The 13,949-nt window shown below is 30.1% G+C and overlaps 2 pseudogenes; one reads left to right on the forward strand and one right to left on the reverse strand.

Moving 5' to 3' along the window:
* Positions 1-208: 208 nt before the first annotated feature.
* LOC111294829 (sedoheptulose-1,7-bisphosphatase, chloroplastic-like) lies at positions 209-3,865 on the reverse strand (annotated as a pseudogene).
* A 6,858-nt stretch (positions 3,866-10,723) lies between these two features.
* On the forward strand, positions 10,724-11,397 carry LOC149515084 (uncharacterized; annotated as a pseudogene).
* The last annotated feature ends 2,552 nt before the right edge of the window (positions 11,398-13,949 follow it).

Consider the following 13,949-nt stretch of genomic DNA (forward strand, 5'->3'; position numbering starts at 1 on the left):
CATTTCTGCTTCTAGTCTCATTACACCTAAAGCAAACACTTCTCAAGAAAAAAAAATGCCGAATGGAACTCGGCCTTTTATATTTCTAAGTTTTATCATAATTCAAGCATTTTGTCCACTATTTTACAACTTCTTCTACATGGAATAGCTTAAGTTTTGATAGACAGAAAAGCAAAGGCTGAAAGACAGATATGGTAAACATTGTTGCTTAAGCAGTAGCTCCAACAGGGACCCCTACTATCAGCCTTGAAGATTCGTGTAGGGTTTCTTCAAAGCAGATAATCTTATTCTTGGAACCATATGCAACTTAAGTTCTATCATCAAGATTATATATCACTTTGTCTAGTATCGACTACTGACCATCATTACTGTAACCATCGGCTTTCTCAATCAATAACCTTGATGGAGCTACTTTAGATAACAGCCTCAGCTTGGCTTTGGCAGATGGTGATGCCACATTTGTGAAGATACCTTTCTCTTTTACAATGATCTGTTGATGAACATATGGTAAAATCATTTAAAATTGACAGCAATATGAACTACAGTAAAACCAAGGTATGGAAGAAGCTTGGCATACCTGGTTGACATCAGGTACCATTCCACCAGTGTACCTCGATGTGTATTTCTCTCTCACATAATAGTTGATCAACTGCCTTTAAAATGTAGAAGTTACTAAATTATGGACATTTTAATTGATTTATAAATGATAAATAAGAGTTATAGCAATAATATTCCCTCATTAAATGAATTTAGAAAAGTACTTATATATAGTTGAACCTTATCATATTCAGGGTTGTGAAATGTGGTTCTCAAATTTCCAAGGGAAAACATTTTTCCATCACCAATCTCTGTGGTGTCCTTGAAATGTTGCCATTTTCCTGATAAATGCACTAACGAAAATAAGGAATTTAGGTACTCAATACTTTTTCCATAATCCTTGGCTACATTTGTGTAAGAATAATCTTCAAAAAGTTAGGTACCACTTCTAAACTTAAGTTTTTCACAACTGAATGGGACGGTCATTATCTGATTGCAAAAAACATTGTTCCAACTTGCAAGTACCTTCATCAAGGATGAGGAACTCATGGGTTCCAGGAATGTCTTTAAGTACAAGAACGTGTGTAGTCCGAGGACCAAAAATTCCTATCCCTGCAGCAACTTGATCTCTTCTTGTTACTCTAGTTAACTTATCTCTAGGCCACACCCCGAAGATGGTGCCTACTGTGAAATTTGTGTCGACAATACTAGAGCCATCAAGTGGATCGAAAGCAACACTGAATCCACCTATTCATTTAGTAACAAACTATGATAGCCATTCAGTTTTACTTAACCATAGAGTCTACAAGGTTTTGAAATTTGTGTCACCAATTTCAACGGATGAAAAAAGTTTCAAGAGGTTGAAAAAAATACAGACCTTCAGTAGGGCCTCCCATGTCTTGAAGCTCGGGAACTTCTTCCGAGCATGCATGTTTGCAGAAGTGTGAGTAAGTCAAGGCCTAAATGTGGATCATAACCAAAAAAAATTCTTTCAAACTTCACTGACAAATTGCTGGAGCGTTCATTAATGAAAAAAAAAAGCCTTAGAAGAAATTAAAAAAAAAAGTGGCAAAAAAGGGCATTCCTTTTAGGCACTCTGTCAAAGCATAAAATATTCTGCTGTAATTATTCTTTTTCCCCAACCTCAGTGTAGGAAAGTCAGTATTTTCCAATAATCTGAATTACATAGATAAGCTCTTAAGCATGAGCTTAAACTGCAAAAAAATTGTTGCTCCTAGATAAAAGCCTAAAGTGCTCTAAAAAAAACCTGCTAAGTTGAAAATCCTATAAAGGACAACTTAGGCAAATATTAAAACAAAAAAAAAACCTGCTAAGTTGAAAATCCTAGAAAGGATGACTTAGGCAAAAGTTAAGGCACAAAAAAATTGTTTTTGAACTATGTGATGACTTCACTACAAGAAAATGGAATATTAGTGACAATTTTGTAGTGGTGTTTCACTTACAAACGCCGTTAGCTTCCTTGTTTTTATAAAACTTAAGGCGTTTATTATCAAATGCCATTAAATATTCAAATAGTGACATTGTTACTTATAAACGCCACCCAAAACTTGATATTAGCAGCGTTTATCAACTAAAATGCCTTGAATAATTTTATCTTAAAATTTTAAGTGAATATTAAAGGCATTTTTGGCAGAAAATGGCTTGAATAATCTCATTAAAAAAATTGATAGGGAATTACTAAATGTGTTTTTGGCAGACAACGCCTTCAATAATTCTCTCATAAAAAATGTATGTAATTATTGAAGACTTTTTCTACAAGAAACACCTTTAATAATTCCACCAAATAATTTCACAGGCTTATTGAAAGCATTTTTAGTCAAAAACACCTTCAATAAATATCATATCAAAATTTTAGGATCGTACGAATGTTAACCATAAAGTGGTAGGTTCGATCCCTCCCTTTAGCCTTTTTTGAGTTTTTCCAGAGATTATTTGTAATTGATTATTTTATGTGTTTTCTGGGCAAAAACGCATTTACCAATTACTTTAAAAAATTTTGGAGAGAATATTGAAGGCATTTTTGGTAGAGAAACGCCCTTAATAATCCATAGAAAAAATTTTGAATTACTTCTTAAAGACATTTTTGGCCGAACTCACCTTCTATAATCCAATCAATAAATTTTTAGTTTGGATTATTAAAGGTGGTTTTTTTCAAAAACACCTCAATAACATTTTTTTAGGGATTATTCAAGGTGTTATAGTAGAAAAATGCCTTTAATAATCTATTCAAATAATTTTAAGTTAGTATTATTGAAGGTAATTTTTTTTAAAACACCTTCAATAATCCATACAAAAAAGTTGGAACGAATTTTTGAAGACGTTTTTTGCCCAAAACACCTTTAATATTTCACACAATAAAATTTTAGGTGGGATTATTAAAGGCAGTTTTGATAAAAAAATGCCTTCAATAACATTTTATTAAGGATTATTGAAGGCGTTTTCTTGCTAAATATGCCCTTAATAATCCATAGGAAAAAAATGAAACGGATTCTTGAAGGCGTTTTTGGGTGAAAGCGCCTTCAATAATCCAATCAATCAATTTTTAGCAAAAATTATTAACGGTGGTTTTTGTCAAAAATGCCTTCAATAATCCATACACAATATTTGGAACGGATTCTTGAAGGCATTTTTGTCCCAAAACGCCTTTAATATTCCACATAATATATTTTTAGGTGAGATTTTTTAAAGTAGTTTTGGTTAAAAATGCAGTCAATAACATTTTATTAGGGATGATTCAAGGCATTTTCTTGCTAAAAATGCCTTCATTAATCCCATCAAAATGATAATATATACTCACACCATTCTTTACAAACTTCATCCAATTCCTCTATCGTGAAGCTTTCTTTACTCTCCCACTAAAAAAAATCAGAAGTAAATGGTTAATAAATGAAAACATAATTTAGCTTTTTATTTTTTTGAAGATATAACGAGTTTATAAAATTTATACTAACCTTGAATGGTGTGGTCATAAAATCATATAAAACTATCTCCTGCATAAAATGAAAGATATAATATCCACATTCAATTTACCGGGTTGACGAGGTACCTGAAAATTAAATTGAGTCAGTTTAGGAAATATTTATCTACACAAACTTAGCATAAAAAAATAAATTTCACATTTATCAGTAATAACACTCATTTTGATTTTTTCACCTTCTTATCGAATGTAGATATAACCTTAAATTGAAAAGAAAAAAATTACTTAATACATAAATAAAATTACTTATGAAAAAATATAAGATATATAATATAATAAAGTGTAATACCTCTTTATAAAAGCTTGAATATCGGGATTAGGTATCGCCATTGGATTAACTGAATAAAGTAAGTATGGCGTTAAGGATTTGATATCAATCACAATAAGCATCTAATGACAACTGCAAAATAATAACAATGATATACTCAGATTATGCATCAGATTAGATTTGGGTAAGGTTGGAATATAACTTACTACACATTATACAGGAGCAAATAATAATCAGTCGATCTTTTCATGTAATCAATCACATGATTAGCATGATAAATGACTGTGCCACTCTGCTCACTAATGAAGTTGAGGTCAATTAATCTAAATCTATTGGCCAATTATCTTCCCTTAAGCTCTCTATATAGGAAACTGCATGATAACAATCAACACTACTACTTAGTATTACATCGTAATATAGATTAATACATATTAAATGTGCATATTTGTATTTATAAGCTAACCTTATATAAGCAACAATATCAACAGCTGATAATTCATCCAGTTCACAAAATTCTTTAACTTCCTCCACACCAATGAAAGAAAATGATGGTTTATCAAATAACCCTTCCTCAGACTTAATGGTTATAAAGTTTCCTCTGAATAAATGCTTCAACGAATAATTAGATAACTCATCCATGGTAGCCCAAGCAAGGGTCATATTGACTCCCAACATCCTGCTACAATATTTAATGAAATATAAGTATTAAAACTAAATCAATAAATATAATAAACAAATTAATATTAAACTTATAAACAAAATCATATTTCATAGGTGGTAGCGAGGTTGGCTTTGCTTCCTGACTTGCAAACATAGACTCCAAAGTAGTGAGTCTTTGTTATTGCTCATTGAGGCATTGCTCCTAGTCATCAATTCGTTGCTGTTGTTGTGCAATGATTACTTCATATTGTGTATTTCTCAATTGCGGGGTTTTGGGTTAATTACTAAAAAACTTTGATGGCAAGATAAATTTATCTTTCTTTAATGCCTAATGCTAAAGACAATAGATCTTCGCCATACTGGATTGTCAATTCACTAGATTTGACTTTTGCAGTATAATCATCCTGAAAGAGAATAATAAGATGAGCTGCATCAACAAATTTATACAAACTAGTATACAGTCATGCATACAACCACAATGCCAATCATCATTATATTAAAAAAATAGTTATACATACAATCTTTTTTGCCATTTCTTCAGTTGCTTCATTTGCAAAGGATCCATCCTTCTAGATATCCCATATGAAAACTTTGGTGCTAGAGCTCGTTGATTCCTATTAAATTACCATAATATAAGAATTAGAATGTATGAAATGAATGTTCATAAATATTCATTAATGAGTATAAAACAAGTGTGAGAATACATACAAGCTCATACTTCACATTTTCATATCCCTTTCTTGTTGTTCGATGGTGATTTTTTGTTTGGCGGCCCTAATGTTCCATTGGTTTTCTTTGATTTTCTACAAAAGAAAGAAATTACATTAATCACATATAAAGATCAAAGGTTATATTGCATAAAGACTTACAATGGTAATGGGTTTGCATACTGAGAAATATTCTAAAAGTCGATATCAAATAAAATTTATCCAATCTTCAACACTTATCACATCTGTATATGACATAAGTGGAACAACCAATACATCACCTTAATCAGCCAGCAAAAAAATATATTGGGCTGTCAATCTGCTTTTGAAGTCTTTGAATGCTTTCTCAACAAATTGCAACATAATTTTTTTACAGTTAATTGGGACATCAAACCATTCCTAAATAATTTAACATAATTAGTATGAACGCATTGAATTTCAATTAAATGATCATTTAGCAAATTTTACGAAATAGTTGCATAAACATACCACAGTCGACTGTCATATATCATCCTTTAGATCATCAGGAACTTGTCACCAATTAGTGTACGTAATGAAAATCCTACGACAGATGACAGCTGCAATATGAATAGCCAACTTGGCAGCTCCTTCAGATATAGGCTACTCATTTTGATTGAAGTCAACGTTAAGTTTTGTGTCACTCACTTTAATTTGTTTATTTGGGCCCCTTCCCTTTCTTTTTTGGCCTACACGTGTGTCTTATGCATGTTTAATAGAAGGAGAATGATGTTATTCAGAGTCTATAATAACTACAATTTTGATCATAATTATATGAATTACATAAAATGACCGTTTAAATTTAACACTATACGTAATTAAATACAACCAATATCATACTACATACAGAAAACAGCATTCAGCAAACTAATCAGCAATGTGCTTAGACACACCTTTCAGTAAGCCATTCAGAAACACCATTCAACAAACCATGCAGCATACGATTCAGCATACCATTCAACATACCAATATCATACAATAATATTAATAGAAAACTATATTACACAACAAGGTTCAGCAAACCATAATATTAATAGAAAACTACACAGAAACAGCATACATGCAATGACTCCTTAGACGACTATGCTTATGGTGAAATTAATAAAAATAAATATGCATATGTAAATAGTAAGGAACTGAAAAAGATAGCTCTATCGAGTAATATAAATAATACAGTAAACAAAAAAAATAAAAACATACCGATAAACAGAAAGGTGCGTGCCGTTAATTTGTTGAAGGTCAGTGGCGACGATAAAGATAAAGAAACCAAAAGCCTTATAGAAATGTGTTTGTGGGTTTGGTTTGGTTGATTAATGCAATTTTTAATCATTCTGTGTACTAACAATTTGTGATTCTGATGTTCAAGATAGGGAAGTGAATATAAAAATTATTATTAAAGGCATTTTTTTGGAAAAAAAAAACCTTCAATAATCCCCTTAAAATTTTACTTGGAGATTATTGAAGGTGTTTTTTACTAAAAGACGCCTTTAGTAATCCAAAAAATAATTTTCAAAGGAAATTATTAAAGTTTGATAATTTTGAACAAAAATTATTAAAGGCGTTTTTAGTAGAAAACCGCCTTCAATAATTATGTAAAAAAATTAAAAGGAATTAGTGAAGGCATTTTTCTAGAGTAAATGTTTTCATTAACCATCTTAAAATATGAGTAGTGGAATATTGAATGTGTTTTTCACTGGAAGACCCCTTTAATAATTCCAAAAATTTTAAGAGAAAATTATTAAAGGCATTTGTTCTCAAAAAATGCTTTCATAACCATGTATGTAAATTAAAAGAAATTAGTGAAGGCATTTTTCTAGAATAAATGCTTTCACTAACCATCTTAAAATTTGAGTAGTGGAATATTGAAGGTGTTTTTCACTGGAATGCGCCTTTAATAATCCCAAAAATTTTAAGAGAAAATTATTAAAGGCATTAGTTCTCAAAAAATGCATTCAATAATTACGTACAAAAATTAAAAGGAATTAGTGAAGGCGTTTATTCTAGAAAAACGCCTTCACTAACCATCTTAAAATTTGAGTACAGTAATATTGAAGGTATTTTTCACTGGAAGATGCCTTTAATAATCCTAAAAATTTTCAAAAGGAAATTATTGTAGGCGTTTGTTCTCAAAAAATGCCTTCAATAACTATGTACGTAAATTAAAAGAAATTTATGTGTGAAAACGTTTTTCTAGAACAAACGCCTTTACTAACCATCTTAAAATTTAAGTAGTGAAATATTAAAGGTGTTTGGCACTGAAAGACGCCTTTAATAATCCTAAAAACTTTCTAAAGGAAATTATTGTAAGTGTTTGTTCTCAAAAAACAACTTTCACTAACCGTCCTAAAGTTTGAAATTTACTACATTGAAAGCGTTTTTCACTGGAAGACACCTTCAATAAATTCCTTCAAAAAATAAAATGAATTAGTCAATGCATTTTTTGGAATAAACACCTTCAATAACCATTCAAAATTTTAGTAGTGTAATATTAAAGGCGTTTTGTATAGAATATGCCTTTAATAATCCCAAACAATTTTTTTAAAAAAATTATTAAAGGCATTTTTAGTAAAAAACCGTTTTCACTGATATTCATAGATGAAAATGAAAGAATTATTGAAGGTGTATTATGCAAAAAATGCATTCATTAAATACACCATAAAAATTAGAAGAAATTTCTAAAAGCATTTTTGGGACGTAAATGCCTTTAATAATCCCAAATAATTCTATTACAACTCTGTTAAAGATGCCTATAATATATTCAAAACATATTTAGGAGGAAATTATTGAAGGTATTTTTCTTGGTAAATGCCTTCAATAATCCGGTCCAATAAAATTGTCCTCAAACTTAGCGCATCCAATCACCAATTTCCAGTTTCATCTTTATTATTTTACTATTTCTCTTTCCAAACAAACTGTAATTTACTTTCCCTTTCCTTCAGCTTTTAGTATTCGAGCATTGTCTTTTAGAACCCTATTTTGACTATTCATTAGTTATTTTAGCTTTTACTTAATTTGACTATTCCTTCAGTTTTAGTAATTGGCGATTTTCTTTTTGGTTTAAACAATTTTCTCCAAAACCCCTCAAATACCTATTTGTAACCCATCATCCCTTTCCCTTTCTTTTTTATTTTCTTTTTTTTTTTAGGTTTCCTCTGTACCTGTTTTACTTTATTTCAACCCCAACTACAAATACTCTTGGGTACTGTCTATGTTAGTAGCAGATTTTAATATTCATAATTCAGGTAACTAATAAAATACTTCACAAAAAAGAGTTCTCATTTTCTGTAAGTACTGGTCTTGTTATTATCTTTTGTTTAAACCATAGTAAACTTAAATATTTGACATGTTCATTTTCATGTAAATTATTTATATACATTTGGTCTAATAATGTAGTAAGTACTAAATGGATAAGAGTTGATGCAAAAGTCAAGATTAAGTCAAGAGTACAGAGATGGAGTGAAAAATTTTCTTAATTTTGCATTTGAGAATACAAGTAAAGATAATATGATATTATGCCCATGAGTGAAGTGTGCTAATCTAGATTGGCAAATGCATCAAGTTGTTTTTGAACATTTATTTTGTATTGGATTTCTCCTAGGATATGTTAATTGGTATTTTCATAGAGAGTCTGTACCATCAAAGTCTTTCACTAAAGTTCTTTCAACTTTAAGGGCTTCCCAACACCAACATGATCTTTTTATAGTAGATGACATTGAAGCATGTTGTGAGATGCTTTTAACATTCATAACCAATATGGATTTAATCAGTCAAATGTTGAAATAAATGAATTTGGTGAACCTGGGATAGGTGTAGGTGACCAATAACCGAAATGAGAAGCATTAAAATTTTATAGGTTGCTTGAGGATATGAATGAAGAATTTTATGAGGGATCGAAACATTCAAGGTTATCTTTCTATGCTAGTCTTTTTCACTTGAAATGCTTATGTGGATGGATGGAAAGCTCTCTGACTTTATTATTAGAGTTTATGAAAGAAATGTTTCCTTTTGTAAAAATCTCTAAATCTTGTAAGAAATTAAAAAAGATGATCAAAGATTTAAGTTTCAGATATGAGAAAATTCATAATTATCCCAATGATTGCATGTTGTATTGGGGTAATAGAAAAAATAAAAAATCTTGTCATTTGTGTGGTATTTCTCGTTGGGTAGACAAAAACCCCGATGAAAGGTTGAACGAGGATGGTGATGAGGTCAATGTCAAAAGTAAGTCTATTAAGGTCTTACACTATTTTCATTAATACCAAAACTTCAACGACTCTTCATATCTTTCAAAATTACAGATTCAATGAGGTGGCATCATGAAAAATGATAGATGATGGATCATTGAGGTATCCTATAGATTTTTTGGCATGAAAATCATTTCATTCTAAGTTTTTGGACTTTGCATCTAATCTTCAAAATGTTATGCTTAGACTAGCATTTGATGGATTCAACCCATTCAAAATGATGAGTACTTTTTATTGTACTTGGCCAATTGTATTGATTCCTTACAATTTGCCACCATAGATTGCATGAAGCAATAGTTATTTATATTGTCTATGATAATTTCCTAAGAAAAAGATTCAAGTAATGATATAGACTTCTACTTACAACCTCTTATTAAAGAGTTAAAGCAATTATGGGAAGGAGTTGAGACCTATGATGCATCAAAAAAAAGAGAACTTCAATATGCTTGCTACTTTATTACGGACTATCAATGATTTTTTTGCTTATTCAAATTTATCTGGTTGGGGTACAAAAGATCATTATTCTTGTCCATGTTGTGCTGTTCAAACATGTTCCAAGTAGTTACCTAATGATAAGAAGTTCTATTATATGGGACATCATCGATGGTTAGATGATACTCATTGATTTAGATTCCAACAACATCTCTTTGATGGAACTAAAGAGTTGAGGAGATCACCTTTACCCATTAATGGGTCTAATATCTTGTAAAAGTTAAAAGTATCAATTTCACTTATGAAAAAATAACTCTATCAAGAAAAAGAGTGAGGGACATCTTTGAAGGTGTCTAGCCTCATATTACATAAATTAGTGATACTGATACTGACGTTGGTGATCTTGATGTTTAAAGTGATGAAAAAGATGATGAAAAAGATGATCCCAGTGACTCTGAGTTGTGAAAAAAAAGAAGTATCTTTTTTTAGTTAACTTATTGGGAATATAATTTATTACGCTAGAACCTTGATTTGATGCACATAGAGAAGAATGTTTGTGAAATTTTATTAGGACGATTCTCAACATGAATAAAAGATTAAAAGATCACTTAAAAAGTCAGCTTGACCTAGTTGATATTAGGATTCACCTTGACCTTCATCCGAAGTTACTTCCTAATGGCAAATATCAATTGCCTGTTAATTGTTTTGGGATTTCTAAAGCTGAAAAGGATGTGTTTGCAAGGTTTTGAAAAATGTCAAAGTTTCAAATGGCTATACATCAAATATATCGAGATGTTTGAATCTGAAGGAGCGAAAACTTTCTTCATTAAAGTCACATGATTATCACATTCTAATTTAAGACTTATTTCCAATTGTCTTACATTCATCAATGTCAAAGCAAGTCACTTCTGTGGTAATTGAATTGAGTAACATATTTAAATCTCTATATGGGAAATGTATGAATGTGGAAGAGCTTGACAAACTTTAAGATCGAGCTGTAATTACTTTATACCATTTAAAGAAGATTTTCCCTCCAAACTTTTTCACTTTTATGATGCATTTGGTTATCCACCTTCCATACAAAGCAAAAGTCGGTGGGTTGGATTATTATCGATGAATGTATCCTATCGAAAGGTATTATTGTCTAATAGATTGATTAGGTTTTTATTGATAATTATGCCACTATAGTTAAAAAGATATATGACTAATGTTTTATGCGATAGGTTTTTGGGGAAGCTAAAGTTTTATTGTCGCAACAAATGTTATCTAGAAGGTTCTATTACTGAAGGATATTTAGCAGAAGAGTGTATGACATTTTGTTCTCATTATTTACAAAATGTTGAAACGAGATTTAATAGACCATCGAGAAATATTGGTATGCAGCATACTAACTCTGCCTACAGTTATCTTTTTCAAAGTTTTGGACAACCAATAGGCAAAGCTGAAATGGTGAAGTTAGATGATAAGTCTTGGGCATAAGCACATCAATATATTCTTTTTCATCATGACTCTATTGAATCATTTCGCACATAGGTTTTCTAGCAAGGAAATTATTCATTACATTAAGCATAATTTATTGTATTTTTTTATTGTTAATACTTTATCATGATGCTTTGTAGTGAGTATAGAAATAATTTGAGAACTCTTACACATTATCGATGATCAAACCTTCGAAAGCTTGATAAGTTATTCTTCAAAAACTTTTATGAATGGTTAGAAGTAACTATAAGTAATGTCATACCTCCCTTTATGAGAAATCTACATAGAATGCTTATGGTATAACTAACATTAATAACATATATATATTTATTCCACTTTTACAAGTTTGGAGTGGAAGGCTTGTTAGTGAAGAAGTAAAGTGTCTTTCACAAGGTCCGAATAGGATTATGAAACAATACAAAGGTTTCATCACCAATAGACTTAGATTTCATATTAAATCCCGTGAGAGATTTAAAAATACACAAAATTCATAAGTTGTTGTTACTTCATCAACTACTAGCTATGCTAGTGCTAGGGACACAAACCCTTTAAAAGGAAATGTTGACTATTATGGCATGATTAATGAAATCATTAAGTTAGATTATTATGGCAAGTGGAAAGTTATCTTATTTCATTGTGATTGGGCTGACGTGAATAGTGTGAGGGTATTAAGAAATATCAGTATGGATTTACAATTGTGAATTTTTCTCGATTAATTCACACTGGACAACAACTCATCAATGAATCTTATGTTTTTTCATCTTAAGTCAAAGAAGTTTTTTATTTTGAAGATCCCAAAGAATTAGGTTGGTTTGTTATTCTTTAAAACACACATAGAGACTTATTTGATATGGGGTTAGATACAAGAGATGATGTTGAACATGGAACTGAATGTTATCCTTTTGCTAAATAAAACTTGGATAAAAATATCTACAGTACCTATGCTCAGTGGGTTGGCAAAAATGTTAATGAAGACATTTATGAACCATGATGGATCATCTATATTTTGTAATTTGAGTGTTTAAGACATAATGTAGTAAATGATTGTATGTAATTAATGTCACATTTGCTATGTATATTTATTGAATTGTAAATCATACATTATCTTTTGATTTAATTAAATCGATATGTTCTTTATATATCGTAGGTTATGATTTCTTAACTTCTCAATGTCTTTATATATCTTCTAAACTAATATCTTTTATATATTCACTTTTATGATGCAAATAAGTTACAATGCAAAGGAGTAGATTGAAAGGAATACATATCAGAGATATTAGTTCAAAATCATTTGTTGTACATGTTGAAATTACCTATGGACTGAATTGTTTGGAGGGAAATGAACGTAATGTTGAATCTAACTCAATCACTTCTAACCCTTTAACTGATATTGGATCTTGCAATACGGGAGGTCTAGGTTTAGATAGTATCCTGTCAATTGATTATGCTTTAAATTTGAATGCAGATATCATATACCCCATATTTAGAATTCAATTATAATGATAAAGTTATTTCCATTTTACAAATTTATTTTTTAATTTTTGCAGTTGATAACAATGGTCAACAGAGGACCAAAGGTCGGACAACTTTGAGGAATTGTTTGCACTACCTTCAAATAAGCGTATTGTAGTATCTACAAACTCTAATATGCAACCAATTGGTGAAAAGGCTCAACTATTGGCCAGATTTCTAGGCATGCTTGCCCATAATCGAATGAAATTGCCTATTCATTATGAAACATGGCATAAAGTTCCAGTAGAAGTTAAAGCCGATGCTTTAAACTTTATTGAGGTATTAGTATAATTAATTACATGTAAAAAAATTAATTATTTTTAATTTGGTTTATTGATAAAAACTTTTCTTTTTATATTATTACAGTCAATATTTGTACTTGAAATACCAATTTCATTTATGCTTCAGTCATTGAGAAAAAAATGGAAAGATTATAAGCATAATTTAAAGAATAGGTATTTGAATTGAAATACAACTGTAGAGGCAACGATGGAAAATCTACCCCATAATGTGATTAAGTGGCAATACGAATAATTAGTTAGACTTTGGTTCTCAAGAAAATGAAAGGTACTAATTTACAACTTTATATAGTAGAATGAAATAATGAAAGTGTTTTATGCTTTAAGTTAGTAATATTTGTATTTCTACCATATATGCAATTATTTTTATGACAAGGAAAAGAATAGATTGGGATTGGTAGCAGAAAGCAATAGAAATATAACCACACAAGTGGATCAAAAAGTTTTGCAAGAAAGCAAAAAGAAATAGTAAGTTTATGATTTTAAACTTATTTCAATGAATGAACTTTTTGTGCCGTTAAAAGGTAAATATGCAAACTAGTAGTTATTGTACTATTTTAATTGTTTTGATAGTTTCAATACATGATATTAAACTTATCGAAAGTTTTGAACTTAGTTGACACAGGTGATATGTATGAAAAAGTTATTATTTATGTCTATTTAGGTAAAATTACAAATTTGTTGTTATTGTTCTATTTAAACTATTTGGATAGCTTCAATTCTTGATAGTAAACTTATCTGATTGATTGAACTTGGTTTATACGGTTGATATGGGTGAAAAAGTTATCATTTATG

The sequence above is a fragment of the Durio zibethinus genome, chromosome 14 (genome assembly GCF_047325235.1).
Source record: "Durio zibethinus cultivar Kanyao isolate XHJ-2024 chromosome 14, ASM4732523v1, whole genome shotgun sequence".
Classification (NCBI taxonomy): domain Eukaryota; kingdom Viridiplantae; phylum Streptophyta; class Magnoliopsida; order Malvales; family Malvaceae; genus Durio; species Durio zibethinus.